Raw genomic sequence first — 15,568 nt, forward strand, 5'->3', positions numbered from 1 at the left:
TCTCTGTCTTTCCGCACAAGCCTGACCAGATGTAGGTTCTGTTTCCTTTATACGTGGCTGTTGGTCAGACCACATTGTTTTCTATCCGGACTGGGAGGTCACAGCGACACAGTTCCAGCAGGCTTGTGACAAGGCCTGGGAGGAACAGAGGAAGTGGTGAGGTCTGCTGCTGTTGTAGTGGAGACAGGACAGAGGACTGCTGCTGAAAAGTCTGGGAAGCCACCAAGTCTTTCCAAGGCCCTGCCTGCACTGAGTTTGGGGAAGGGCTGAGTAAGACTTGTATGAGAGCCTGTCTCTGAGAACTGCACACCTGGACATCACTGCCAGGAAAGAGGCCTCATCTGTCTTCTGTATGTTGTCTACCCAAGATGCCCCAGCTAAACTGTGAGATGCTATGAACGTCATTACTAACAACCCTAGGACAACACTCAGGGTATGCATCTGGGTTACCGCCTGCTGGAGTGACACTCACAGAGACCACCCCCAGGGAGGCAGGAAGGAGATAGATACAGGGTAGGGAGAAAGCACCCATTCTTGTGAGTGGCCGTTAGCAAATAGGGTCCTGTTTTGGCTCCAAAGTCCACTATGGTCTTGCCCACCCCCTAATCCCCATCTGACTGCTATTTCCAGTGGAGACACATTTTCATCTTAGGCTACATTTTTTTTTTTTTTTTTTTTTTTTTTTTTTTTTTTTTTTTTTTTTTTTACATTTTTGGAGTCTCAATGGCAGTTAGTGTAGCCATCAGTTCTTCTGCAGCCACATGCTGCCAGGCTGGAGTTCCTGCCTACCTTGATCACCTTGTGTGACTCTCCAGGCTGGACACTTAGGGCTCTGTGGCACTCCCATAGCACCAAAGACATGGGCTGTGAGTAGCGGGTGATGGGCTCATGCGTGGTTCCATGAATATGCTCTGAGTAACGTGTGTGCTAGATGCTGCCCTGGGTGAGACCAATAACAAGGAAAACCTTTGGCTTCCCATGGGACCGGAAGCCAGGAGGCTGAAGAATCCCCTATAAATAAAACGTGCGCTTCTTTACCCCAAGAAGGATGAAGACAGGTCAGTGAGTTCCAGTGTTAAGTAGGAAAAAATCTGAGGGGAGGAGGACAGGGAAGCGAATAAAGCAGAGGGGCAAGGCTTCAGGCAGAAGGAGCCTTCAGCAAGGGATCCCCAGGCAGGAACACAGGGTGGGGGTGGTTGGTGTGGAGAGCCAAGGGGTGGGGCGCCACAGCCCATTGAGGTGGAGACCACAGGAAGTCTGGGCTTTCCACTCTCAATGCAAAGCAGGATACTGATGTCAGCGAGGCAGCATGGGTCTGCCGCCTGGAGGGTCTGCTTCTTACCTTGCTGTTTGGAGGCCGAGCCCTGGCCTGATCTCAGGAAGGTATTGCCACCCCATGCAGCTCTGTGTGTTACAGGGAGTGCAGGCTTGGCTGATCCCGCCGCCCACCGGGGTGCCCCATGGCGCTCTGCACACTCTGGGATCCCAGCTCCAAGGTCCATGGTTCCTTCCCATGGCTAGCTACTTCGGGCACCTTTTTCTCAGTCTTGCTTCCCTGTGCTTCCTTTGACACAGGTTCTTTTGCCACTAGCAGGCCACGAGATTAGACCTAACTGAAAGGTTTTCTGATTAACTGTTAGGAGCCAGGCCTAGAGCAGTTAGGAGACTTCCCGGTGCTGCATTAGAAACTGCCATGTCCCTCATCATCCTGCCTATTCCGTCAGAAAATAAAACCCGCAGAACTCTTACATAAACAAACAAACAAACAAACAAAGAAAAATACTTGATTGAACTCTTGTGACATTTACTTGTTGATTGCAAGTGTGCATACAGCTCAGAGCTGGTTGCCCCCTTCCTTATGTAGGAGTCCAGGTATTGAACACAGGTGGAGGCTTGATGGTAAGTGACTTTACCTACTGAGTCATTACATCAGGCACAGGAAACTGATTTTATTACAAAAATAAATGTGAAAAATATCTTCTTTGCAGTTCCAGAAAGCGACGTAAGCCAACATTTCAGGGCATGCTTGTGGGGTTGGGCTCAAGCAAGCAGTAGTGCTTTAGTACGCTGATTTCCGAGTTACTCTCTAGCGCCATCACCTGGTGGTGCAAGGGTGATGACTGCAGCCCTCCGTTTAGCGTGCCTCGTAGAACAGGGGCAAGGAGAGAGCCTGGGTAGCCCTGGCAGCCGGGTGCCCTGGGACAGTCTGTCAAGCAGTTCAGAGCATTGCGACACACACACTGGTTCTCCAGTGGGCTGAGACCACCCTCAGGTCCTCAGTGCTCAGAATCCTGGCATTTGAGATGAGCCCCTGAAGAGCACCTGGATAGCAACCATAGTTAAGGCCCGACTCACACAATGGCCATCTGCTCGGGCCTTCACATTATTTCCCCAGCAGTGAGTTGGATGACACTAAGGTGATTGGATTGTGAAAGCTTACCTGCTCAGATTCAACAAAAAGCACAATGGCTTAATAAAGGGTTTTATATGTATGCAGTGTGCGTGTGCATGTTTATGTGTGTGAGTTTGTGTGTGTGTGTGTTTGTGTGGTAAGAGTGTATATGTGGTGTGGTGTGTGTGTTTATGAATGTGTGTGTGGTGTGGATGTAAGGTGAGAGTGTGGAATCCCTTCCCTTCACTGTTGCAAGGGCTTCAACAGACACCTTCTCTAATGAGAACCTGGAGACCAGGTTTACCACTGAGCACAGAACTTTGACCTCGTAGCCCGTGACCCAAGCCAGGATCAGCTGTCCATCTTTCCCAAGTAAAAGACACGTTAATGGTGGGAAGCAGAAATATTTATCCAATATGGCTACACTGGGAAGGACAAAGAGATTCAGCCCCTCCCCCATGCCCTTACAGTCCTTTGTCGGGGTTCTGAAGTGACACTGAAGTGGCTTGGGTAGAGGGCCAAGGAGATGCACAACTGAACAGTCCTCGTCAAGGTGTGGCCACACCCACCATTGGCCTATCACTGTCTCCCCAGACATACACACACACACACACACACACACACACACAGAGAGAGAGAGAGAGAGAGAGAGAGAAGAACCTGATACATGTGCAAAGTAACTGTTTAGCTTTCCTTGAAAAACTTTTGACTAAAGATGGAAAAAGAATTATTAAGAACAACTGTGCTCCCTTCAACTCTCTAAGTCCCATTTGGCTATTAAAGCGTGCCTAGAGTAAGGCACGAAAAGAGTGACCTCACCCTGAATGCTTATTTACCAGCTCCTTGCTTTTGCTGTGTGCTTTGCTCTGCTTCTCACACATTTTTACCTCCTTCTCACAATGGTCCCCATACAGAAGCTGAGAGAAAAGAAGCAGAACCTTTGTTCTTAAAACTAGAACTGAAAGCCCAGCTCATTTGAGGCAAAGACTAGTCCTTTCTGAATGCAGGAATATAATGGCAAAAGAAGAGAGTCTCTGAATGGGAGAGTGTTGAAGTCATCCTCAGACTCAGGTCAAGTTGCTCCTGTCTACCTGGAGCGAAGTTAGGAAAAGAACAAATTGTCTTTCCATCTTCCTAGAAAGAACAGGAACAAGCAGCAGCATGACAAGGTGCATCACAAGAGGGCGCCATTGTCCGTCCTTGCAGGGGCTTTCCTGGCCCCAGACGTTAGCCTATGGCCGGCCCCTAAAGACAGATTTAGGGGAAAGGTCTCCAGACTTCCAAGACCATAAAGCTCTGCATGAAATTTAGGACATCAGTAAGGATATTTTTCCCTGCGGGCAAGCAGGCTTTATTGTCAACAGCTGGTTATCTTTGAAACAGCCAGAGTTCTGTTTGGCTTTTCTGAATTCATTAGAAAGTGAGTTACTAGAAAAAGGCTGGAAGAGACGCAAGAGCAAAAACAGTACTTGGAAAAGATTTCATTTGCCCCATTAAGAAGAAAAGATTAGTTTATAAGAAATCAGCTTTGCCCAGTTCTGTGGGAAAAATGGAGACTCAATTAAGACAGAATGGTCTCTAATACCACTGCCAGCCACTGGCCCTCCCACCAACACTAATTTCTAATCCAAAGGCCTTACTGGATGTGGAAGTTAAGTAGTAGGCAATACTGGTGTATTTAGTAAATAGTAGTTAAATGAATAAGTGACGAGGTGGGTGAAATCCCTCCTTAATGTCAGCAAGTGTCCCTCCTCACAGCCCCTTTGCCATGATCCTCAACTTCTCTTCACCTAGGAAACAGGAATGATGGAGCAGAGTGATGAGACATGGCCAATGCTTGCATTTCCCCTTTCCTTGCAGTGGCTACAGATGCAGCCTCATCTTCCCAGTGGAAGCTTTATAAATACCAGATGAATAAAGTGAGTAGGAGCTGCTTTAGTTAGGGTATTAAGGTGAAATTGAGCTATGGAAATTGATAGCTTTAAAGGGAAGACATTGCTGGTGAGATCTGCTGGTGTGTGTCACTGTCTCCCATCAGCTGCAGTGTCTATGCCCTGCCACAAATATCTTAGGGAAAGAACTAGTCAGGCTCACGGATCTTCCTTCAGGGATAAAGTGAAGGCATGAAGCAGGCAGAAGAATGAACAGCAGAGAGACCCTAATGGCTTTTCCATATCTAAATTGTCTGACAGTCGAGAGAAGAGAGAAGAAAGAACAGCTCGTACTATTCTTGGTAGCATGAGCACTATAATTTGACAGATATAGGTCATGTATCTATTTTTCTGTTTGACAAGAACAAAAATCAGTTGGTGACTGGTACAAACCCAGAATGGCTCATTCAAGCTGTGATGACCAGGATGGGGCCTTGATTTTCCTGTGTGAGCTGGAGAGAGGGCCAGTGTGTGGCTGATGTTTGCATGTCTCATCGATCTTAATTGGAGTTAACCGAGCTCAAACGGCAGGTGGGAAAATGAACGTTAATGCTGCTAAGAACCGGGGTGTGACTTTTCTTCAAAAGATGCAGAGAAAGAAGAGCAAAGCAGGGTTAACACCCTTCTTACTTCTCTCCATCCCCACTGTGGCCACCTTCAGTTCAATTACACCTAGGCAATATCCTGTGAGCTCCACTCACGTGCCCAGCTTTGTGCGAGGCCCTGAGGGCTGAGCGGACTATGCCTGTGCATCCACAATCAGCTTAAGGCAGAAGATAGGTGGCTGCTAGTTACAGTTCTGTGTACAAAGCTGCAGCAGAGTGTAGATAAGAGTGGGATTCGCTCTCTAGCTGATGAATAAGGCAAGATATAACCGAAAGAGATAAGACCATGGTAAGGAATGCAAACGGTTTTCTGCAAGTAAGCCCGATTTCTTCCACCTGCGAATGTATTTTAACAGTGCTGATGAATGAACGAGTGTCCCATATATTTTAAATCGCCAGTCCTGGGAGGTAAGCTTGGCATGAGGGTCTCCCCAGCAGCTGTCATACCGTTATCCTCCGGAGGACACTCTCCACCTCACTATGCTGTTAGAGTTCGCCAGCGCAACTTTATGTCAGTTCACTGCTATCACCATTTAAGCTTTAGATTTTTTATGATTAATATATCCTTTGGGCATGAGGAAGATCCTTGTAAATGTAATTAGCTAGAGTGCCCTTGCCTTTGCAGGCCAGGACTGTCAATGTTCCTACCAGGAAAGGGGACATGGAAGAGCCCTGGGTTCCTGAGACACAAGGTAAAAGACTGTGGTTAAACTGGATACTTAGGAAAGTCAAAGACACAGGGATTTTTCTGACATGTTCCACTTCTTAGCATGGTTATTTATTCAGTCTTTATTTCTCAAGAATCTTTTCTTTTCAAAAATATTTCTTTTATTTGTATTTTATGTATATGAGTTCCTGCCTGCATGTATGTGTATATACCATGTGTGTTTCTGGTGCCAGCAGAGGCCAGAAGAGGCCATTAACTCTCCTTAGAGCTTCAGTTAGAGAAAGCTGTGAGCCACCTGATGGGTGCAGGGGCTGAACCTAGGTCTTCAGCAAGAGCAGCAAGGGCTCTTAGCCCCCAAGTCATCTCTCCAGCATTCTGAGTTCCTTCTTAACTTTGCCTTACGCCCACATAGTTTATAAACCCTTTCCATGGCTCCCTAAGAAACAGTTCTCTTCACGTGTGCCCACAAAAGAGGCAGAGGACGAAAGTCTGGTGGCTTTCTTTTGTAGAATGGCCATATGCTTCAGTTTGGGGAAACACATAAAGAATATGCAACATAAACCTGTGAAAATAAACCCTGTGTGTCCTGAGACACCCCATGTCCTTAGATTGAGACCATGGACTCATTTTCTTAATAGGAGGAAGTTTATCATAAACACAATAAATATAACTAAACATTGAAGCAAATCTGCAATGGTCCACGAAGAACATTAACAGAAACTTAAAAAAGAAGTTTTATGCAGCAAATGAATACTCCACACTGTGACAACGATTCCCTTTGTATTCCCAGGCACACCCTTGTGGCTGGTTTTAGGGAACTGACTTTGCATTATGGAAAAGTAAAATCACTGAATTATATACAGCTATCACACTGAGCCTCAAGACCATAAGGAAACCTCTAAGAAGAATAATTCTCCAAAACCCCTGACCTCTGGAATAGCGTATCAACAACACACTGACTCCTTTTCAATTTCATTGAGGCTGCTTTTCCCCTCTAGGTTTATTATGTCCATCAATGTGTAAAGGAGACTCAAACTCCTGAGAGCAGCAGGAAGGATGTTACCTCTGTCCCTAGCTCTCTGTCTGTGTCATTCTGGGTTCTGCTTAGACCACATCACGTACCAGGAGGCCTCTGGATGCAGACAATGGAGGCTGGCTTGCTGCACACTGGATGACAGTATGTGACAGATTTAAAGATAAACTACCACTCTGGAGGCCTTCAAACAGAAGGGCCATGTGGCCTCAGGGCTGTATGCCACACAAACAGGAACCCTCTACTTAGTGAGAGCTCAGAAGTATTAGCCTTGCCAGAGGAGACAACAGGGATGTAATCCAACCTTTTCCTTACAAAATGAATTCAAGCTGTGACCTGATTTTCTCAGCCACCATGAGCTCTGTGTTTGATGAGTTACAACTGAAGCTGGAGGAGGGGGATGGAAATAATGGCCTGGAGTTAAACACTTATGTGGCCATAGAAGCAGCTGGTGCTTAAAAAAAAAATCAAATCATTTCCAGTCTTGATGGCTCTGAGAGCTGCAAACTTCATGGAAGGGTAACAGAGGGCAGTCTGAGTCAGCGAAGGGTCTCTCAGCCTGTCCTCACCATCAGCCATACTCTATGTGAGCCCATGCTGGAGGCATGACGAGGGGAAAGCTACCCTGCAGGAGTCCAAAGACTCAGTACAGTTTTACATAATCAACTCATAAATGTTTTGGGCACTACAGCCTAAAGACTCCTAAATGTTCTGATGTCAAAATGTTTTAATTTTCTACCTATTTCCATACACATCTTAATCCAGTGCTTTCTGCATGTATTGAACCAAGGATACATTTGGCAGAACAAACACAGCCTCAAGAAACTGACTTTTATGATAGCCATGTTGGGAAAGGCAGTGCATTGATGACATCATGCCTATTCCCAGGTAAGGAGGGGCAATGCAGAACACATGTGAGGGTGCCTGGGATAGGGCTGGACAGCACTTCCGGTGGAGGAGTGCTTACTCACTATGCACAAGGCACTGGATTCAAGGTCAGAAGATCAAGACTCTCCCTGGCTCATAATGAGGTACAAGCCAGCATGAACTAGAAACAAAACATGGTCTAGATGGTCTGGAACCCCCAGTGACTACCAGGTGGAGTGCAGGCATGGTGGAACAGGTGATGTTTCTCTGTTGCATATATGCTTCATGGCATCACATTCAACATGATAAACACCTGTGATTTCACCTGCCAATTTCAAATAAATAAATAAATAAATAAATAAATAAATAAATAAATAAATAAATAAATAAATGGAATTGAAAGGACAAAACCTAACTATTTCTTATTTAAAAGCAAGAATATTTTTACTAAAAGTTGTACCTAATTTTAGCTCATATAAAGTATTTGGCACAATGGAACTCTCATTTATAGATATTTCCATTAAGTCCTCAAAGACCTCTTCCTGTTAAATCAAAAGCCAAGGAGATAAGGGCAGTGATCTGAAAACCTTATTAAGACCACACAAAGATTAATCTGGGTAGGCTGTATTTTAGAATAGGCCTTATGGCTCCCTCAGGGGTCATTTACAACACTATCAAGAATGAAACTGAAGGAAGGGAGGAACGGAGGGAGGGAGGGAGGGACACAATTTTTCACAGAGACCACACAGAACCGTAAGGCAGAAAGCTTTGTTTTGTTTTCCTAGTTCCTGGTAGATTTTGAAACTGATTTTGGAAGGGTAGAGTTTATTCTTAAATATATTTTCTTTTGTGGATATGAAGAGCCTGGGGATACAGAATTATATGTCTAAGAGCACAGGGGTAGTGTGGGAAGGAAAACTCATTTCTTGAAGAGATTTACTAGAGGGTTGGATACAAATTTCAGGAGCAAAACTAACCTGTGAAAGCCAGGACTTGGAGGGTGTGGTGCTACATGCTTGCTATCCCAGCACTCTGGAGGCTTACTCAAGAGATAAAGGGCGGCCTTCACTCATGTAGAGCTCCAGGTCAGCTTGGACTACATAAAGAGATTGTCAGAAGGGGAGATATCGAAGAAGGGGGGTGGAGAACAGAATGGGAGGGAAGGAGAGAGAAAGAAGGGAAGGGAAAGGAGGTGAGGGAGAAAAGAAAAGGAGAAAAGAGAAGGGAACAGGAGGGGAGGGGTGGAGAGAAAAGCAAATCAAGTCCTTAATGGCCTTTATAGAATGTTCCCTTGCTTTAGTTTGAAAGCACCAAAGGCAAACACCAAAGCAAGCTCTCATGAATGAAAATTATGGGTGGCCTTCTCTAAGGACAAAGGTAGAGTGAGGTAATGAAGAGGGTTGGCAGAGGCAAGCAGAGAGGAACAGGAGCCCATGGCAGCAGGCCACCATGCAGCTCTGTCTGTACCACACTTTATCCTGGGCCCATGGAGAATATTGGAATACCAGTTAGGAAGCTGTCTGGGGAAATGGAGGAAGGATGGTGGCGGCCTTAGTTACAGTAGTGGCTGGGCTGGGAACTTAGAAAGATGCATGTGTTCCAACAGTTTGAGCAGAATCACCTGAGAGGTAGGAAGGAAGGAAAGAAGGGAGGGAGAAAGGAAAGAAGGAAGGGAGAGAGGAAGGAAGGGAAGGAGGAAGGAATGAAAGATGGCAGGGTGGGAGGGAGGGAGAAGGGAAAAAGAGAGGAAGAGAGGAAAGAATGAAGAAAGGAAGGGAGGAAGGAAGGAACAGTGGAAGGAAGAGAGGGAGGAAGGAAAGGACCGAGAAAGGAAGGAAGAGAGGGAGGAAGAAAGGAAGGGAGGGAGGGAGGAAGTGAGTGAGGAAGGAAAAAAGGGAGGGAGGGAGGGAGAGAGGAAGGAATGAAAGACAGAAGGGAAGGAGGAAGGGAGAGAGAGGAAGGAGTGAAAGAAGGAAGGGAAGGAGGAAAAAAGTAAGGGAGGAAGGAAGGGAAGGAAGAATGAATGAATGAATGAATGAATGAAGGGAGGAGGGAAGGAAGAAAGGAAGAAAGGAAAGGAGGAATGAAGGAAGGAAGAAATGAAGGGAGGGAGGAAGGAAAGAGAGGAGGGAAGGAAAAAGAGAGGGAGGGAGGAATGAAGGACAGGAGAGAGGGAGGGAGGAATGGAGGGAGAGGAAGGAATGAAGGAAGGGAGGAAGGAAGGAATGAAGGATGGGAAGGAGGGAAAGAGAGAGGAAGGAAGGGAGAAATGAATGAATAAAGGAAGGAAGGAAGAAAAAAGAGATATTTAATGGCTCTAATACCTTCACTGATCTCTCTTCTTTATCCTCAAAGATTCTATAATTGGCCCGGCCCATTATTTTACAGAGATTTTGTGGACTGCTTTATTATGAAGTGATTCTGAAGAAATATAGACATACTTTCTGAGTGTGGTATTTAGGAAATAGAGGTTATATAAATTATATAGATGGAGAAATTGCCAGGGAAATGGAGAAAATTGAATAAACTATGATTCTTTATTTTTATTAAAATGAGCTAGAGTGGCTGTATCACCAGGGTAATAAGAACTCCTGTGGTATGGGAGACATGAGAGTGGACATTTTCCTCAGAAGAAGAGCTAAGTCAAACTTTTGATCCTAACCACAAGAACTGTAGAGAAAACCTGATTTGTTCATGTTTGATAAAAGCTTATGCTCATGTGGATGAATTTGAAATGAATTTTAGGCTCATAAAAGCATATTAGAGAAAACATAATCCTTTAAGCACATTAGAAATCTGATGGACTTGAATTCTGCCAGCATCCTGTACATCTCAAACTGTAGTCACACTCCCTAAGTATCAAAATGTTCTATTTACTTATTCCTTGTAACGAAGGCCTTCTCTGACCGACCCAGACAGCTTCTTGATCCTCTCTGATAGTCAACCATAACACTTAAACATCGCACAAAAATTATTGGATATTTTTGCCCAGGCTCTTCCTCATTTGGGTTTGCACTTCCTAAGGGTGGTTCTGTCTTTTTGTTTTGAGTCTACATCAATGATATCTAAGTACACAGTAATGTTTAAACAGTATTAAGTGAATTTCCACTACTAAATTTGAAAAAAATGGATGAGTTAAAATGACAGGAATGCTGTTCCTATGAAATCTCAGCAATGCTGTTGCCTGTATAAGGAGCACATTGGTTGGCATTCCAAAGTGGACAGGAGAAAACTATATACAAGGCCTCAATGAAGAGTGACTGAAGCAATGGCTGTGGAAGGAAGGGAAAGCAGTTTTCTCCTCGACAAACCCTGCTAGGTTACCCAACCCTAAGTGGTTAATCCTAAACACATGTACATACGAGCAACACTAAATAGACTCAGTAGATTATGTAAATATACAGAGATATACATTAAAGACAATTACAAGAGGCCATGAATGCAAGAGGGGAAAAGAGGATATGAAAGGAGAATAGGGATAGAAATGATGTACATTGTACTTATGCACAAAATTCTAAAAGGAAATAATTGAAAAGGGTTTAAATAAGTTTGAACAAGCTTTGTTATTTTTATAAGGGTTCAGTTTCTTTTGGTCTGAAATTGATTTAAGACTGGTTTCTCATGACTTTACAAGGAAGATTTTAAAATTAATTATTTCTCGGTTTCACCACTGGTTAACATCTAGAGTCTGCCGTTACTAGTTTGGGCCTATTGTGTGTACTGTAGGGTATTTAAACCACCCAAAGTCTACCTGCTGGATCCTGGGAACATCCCCTTTATAGTGACAACAAACATATCTCTAGACATTGCCACATATCCTTTGGTTGTATGAAAAACCATCCTATATTGAGAACTATTGCTCAAATATGCCCCAAAATTTGTAGGATAGAGGGGTACAAGAAAGTAAAATGAAATCTTTGTCTATGACAAGTCAGTTGGTGGGAAATGATATAACTCAAGTGTGACAGAGCCAAGGCACAAATCTACATAAATTACAATAACGTGGAGCTTCTTATAAATGCTAATGAGGGGAATTACAAACTTAACACATATGAGAATTCTTGACATGTTTCTTATCACATACTAACACATTGTTCAGTTTGCATGTGGGGAAGATCTGCCATTTAGCAAAGCTAACTGGTGATGTGAGACCATGGAGTTTGTATCAGCATGTCCAGCTGCTCTTCTGTTAGTCCTCATGCTTCATCTTCCTAGATTCACCTTTGGCTTCCTTCAACTTGAGTTGTAACAGCAATAATCTATGTAGGAAAATCACAATAGCCCACCAGCGCATTAGCTACTTTTCTCCTTTCTGTGACCTAGTACATAATTTAGTGGTTTGAATGAGAATGACCTCCATAAGTTCACATGTTTGTATCTGCGGGTCCAAGTTAGTGGAAGTGTATGGGAAGGGTTAGGAACCGTGGCTTTGTTGGAGTAGGGTGTGTCACTGGGAGTGGGCTTTGAGGTTTCAAGCTCAGACAGATCTGTTTCTGTCTCTATGTGTCTCTCTGTTTCTCTGGCTTGTTTCTGTTGTCTCAGCATGGAAGCTCTTGTCTCCTGCTCCAGCACCAGGCCTGTCTGCTCTCCACCGTGATGTTCATGGACTCACCCTCTGATACTGTAAGCAAGCCCCCAGTTGAATGCTTTCTTTTATGAGTTGCTTTGGTCATGAAAAGTAATGAAGACATCTGACAAGATACTGGAGGGAGAGGCATTCACCTTGGCTCCAGTGTAAAGGTGTGTTTTATTATGGTAGGGTGCATGGTTGTGGGACTGTGAGGCGCCTTCTCATGTCTTTGTGGAGATGGGGCAGGAAGTATGGACAAGCTATGAGCTGGATAGCCCACCTCCAGGTGACTACTCACTCTTCGGTACTCTACAGCCTCACCAGTGCGCTGGAGACCAGCCGTTGGGACACATGGCCTGTGGGAGATGCTTTAATCTAACCCACAGCAGGGCGAGCACACAGGTCAAAGTCTTTCCTGGTGTCACGAGGATGTGATTCTTCAACAGCAGAAATATGTCACTGTCCCTTACGGCGCCTGTGACAATTTCATTTCATCAATATTTGGATATATTTTAATCCAATACAGCAAGATCATAATGACATTTTCCCTCTTTGGGATGCATTCAGTAATGGGGATTTCACTATTTACATTGACATAAAACACTGTTAAGATGGTGCAGAGTGCGGAGGCTGCGGTGGCTGTTGGATGCTCAGTGTTGTCCCTTTTCACTTTTTCATCTTGCCTCACTGTTTATGAGACGCAGTGACGTAGCCTTGCTGACGTTAAATGATTCCTGTGCTGCTCCGACATTTGCTTGGACACCGTGCTAAATTCATGCTGATGTAAGTGGAGACCAAAGTCACACTTGACCACAGTAAAGGTGTGATCCTAAACCCAGTAGATCTTCTAGAATGTTCTAGCCATCTTTAGCTGGAGTTTGACATGAAAACAGATTTTTAAGAAATGTAACAAATCTGAATCTACATTTTTTTTTTTGACAAGTCACCAAAGAACATACTAACTTGTTTCACAAAATGACACTGTTCTTCTGATTTCATCATTTGGAATAGTTTCCTCTCTGTAAATGTTTGCATTAATCAAATCTTAAATAAGAAGACAATTTTAAAAACAAAAACAAGGGCAATGCATGACATTTTCTCAAAATCTGAATGCAAAACTACTTTACTATCTATGAGAAAGCTTAGCAGCAGATTCTGCCTCATTCCTTGGTGAACACTGGAATGTGAAGGGTCATGGTGTCCTACAAACAGGTCTTCACGGCCTTTGGTATGCTTTCATTTCACGGTGAGAGAGTAAAGGCTTATTCTCTCCTCCCCTGGGACAGGGCAGCTCATCCCTTGGCAAGCCTGAAGCATTCTGCCTAGTTTTGGAAGCAGTCTACAGAGGTTTTGGAAGTCTTACCGTCCCTGGATCTGTCTGTCTGTCGGAAACTTTTAAAGTCACCTTTGAAACAGGAGCTGTACGCACACCAGAAGGCAGATGCCGCTGTTGCACTCACTGTCTCAAATGCCGTGCATGACATAGACGGACTCTATTTGTGCCTTCAATATGCTGGCATCCTCGTTCCAGACGTGATGCTAGCACCAGGCAGATTGATTCTCCGTGGGTCCTGAGAGCACTGCCTTTACAATTGGGATAAAAGAAGCCACATGGAGCTTATAGCTATGAACCAGATATCCAGCCTTCACCAGATGCTTAATCTACCTGCATGTTAGATTCCAAGTCTCCAGAAGTGTGGAAAGTGACTTTCTCTTGTTTCTGCATTTTACTGTAGCATCTTGACTGGACTAGGGCCTTTTACCATTATCCTTGTCAATCCTAGTCAGCCTTTCTCAAGCCTTCAAGCCTTTTACAGTGGCCCTCAACTTCAAGCAGATGCTGCTTTAAAAATGGCCTTCTAATACAACAATCAAGTACACAATAAGGACATTTGCTCAACTATGTTTGTAGCAGCTTTATTTGTAATAGCCAGAAGCTGGAAACAGCCCTCAACTGAAGAATGGATGCAGAAATTGTGGTACATCTACACAATGGAATATTACTCAGCAATGAAAACTAAGGAAATCATGAAATTTGCAGGTAAATGGTGGGATCTGGAAAGGATCATCCTGAGTGAGCTGTCCCAGAAGCAGAAAGACACACATGGTATATACTCACTTGTTGTATTTAGTTATTAATATTTGCTATAGTTTTATCTTCTTGTAACACTGTTGTTAATCCTCAGCATCTGTAAAACCAAATCACCACACAGAGACTGGGTTTTTAGTTAACCTAGGACACAATGCTGGGCAATATTTACTCCCTCCTAAACCTCCAAGCCCTCAGTTTCCTAACATTTAGATTTCCCACATTATACTTGCTTTTTGTGAAATCTTAGGTCTGGTTCATGCTCCAAGTCCTCCAAGCTCTCACCTCCCACTCTGCTCTCCTCGTGCTCTGCTCTCCTCATGCTCCTCCTCCTTCTCTGCTCTCCTTGTGCTCTTCTCTCCTCATGATTTCCTCCTTCTTGCCTCTTCCTGTTCTCTAGCTTCTCCCCTCTTTCCTGTCCTCTGGCTCCTCCCATTGCACAACATTGTATCTAGTTGCTTTATTTGTGTCCTGTTTACACAAGAGTTGAGACAGGATGCTTATAGTGAGTATCACAATGCAATAACCAAATTGAAACCAGAGAGTTGGGGGTGGGGAAATCAGCATTTGAATTAACAAGGGTAAGGCATATACATTTTAAAAGAACATTACACCAACATTTCCCCCTTTAAGTCCAATAAAAGACTCCTTTTCTTTCAATATAACAATAGTTATGAAATTATGAAAACTGTTAGGTAAGATCTACACATGCAATGTCTAGTCCATGTGTATTTAGCACATGGAGAGGGTATCTTAGGAGAAAGTGTCTGATTATCCTATGTATCTTGATAAGTTTAAAGTTCTATACCTAAATTAACTTTTATCCTTATTGGTATTACCTATATGAAAAGATTTCTTAATTTCTAAACAACTTAATCTTAAATGTGATACTGTAACTACTTGGTCTCAGAGACTTGAGAAGGAATAAAATAGTTATGAGAGTAAATAGAAAGTGCATGTTAGCAGCTTCCAAAAAGTAAAAAATTGACAGAGACAGTTTGCTGCTGAACAGTTAGTCACCCATAACTCTCTATAATGTTGGAGCATCATCTTCAGCCTTTTGGCTCAGAATATTTTGACAGACATATACGTGAAGCAGGAACTATTTAGGACTTGCTTATCCTGTCTTGGCAGAGTTCGGCAGTCAACTTGTCCTGCATTTAAGCTTGCCCATTTTAGGCAGAATTTGTTTGTTGTGAAGCGAGGGTATTTTCTTTACCCAAGTGGCTTGTTTGCCACATTTGAAGCCATCTCCATATGGAGGTTCTTCGTGCTCATTATCTTCTTTCAGGTAGGCGGGGTGCTGCCAGGAAATGACTTGTCTCATTGTCAAAGAATCTTTAAAATAACAAGAACATTTTAAATGCCATATTCTGTAGGTCTCTGAAGTTTTTGAAGACTACCTATCTTTATG

Source organism: Psammomys obesus, unplaced genomic scaffold (genome assembly GCF_907164565.1).
Source record: "Psammomys obesus unplaced genomic scaffold, mPsaObe1.curated_primary_1811, whole genome shotgun sequence".
Classification (NCBI taxonomy): Eukaryota; Metazoa; Chordata; class Mammalia; order Rodentia; family Muridae; genus Psammomys; species Psammomys obesus.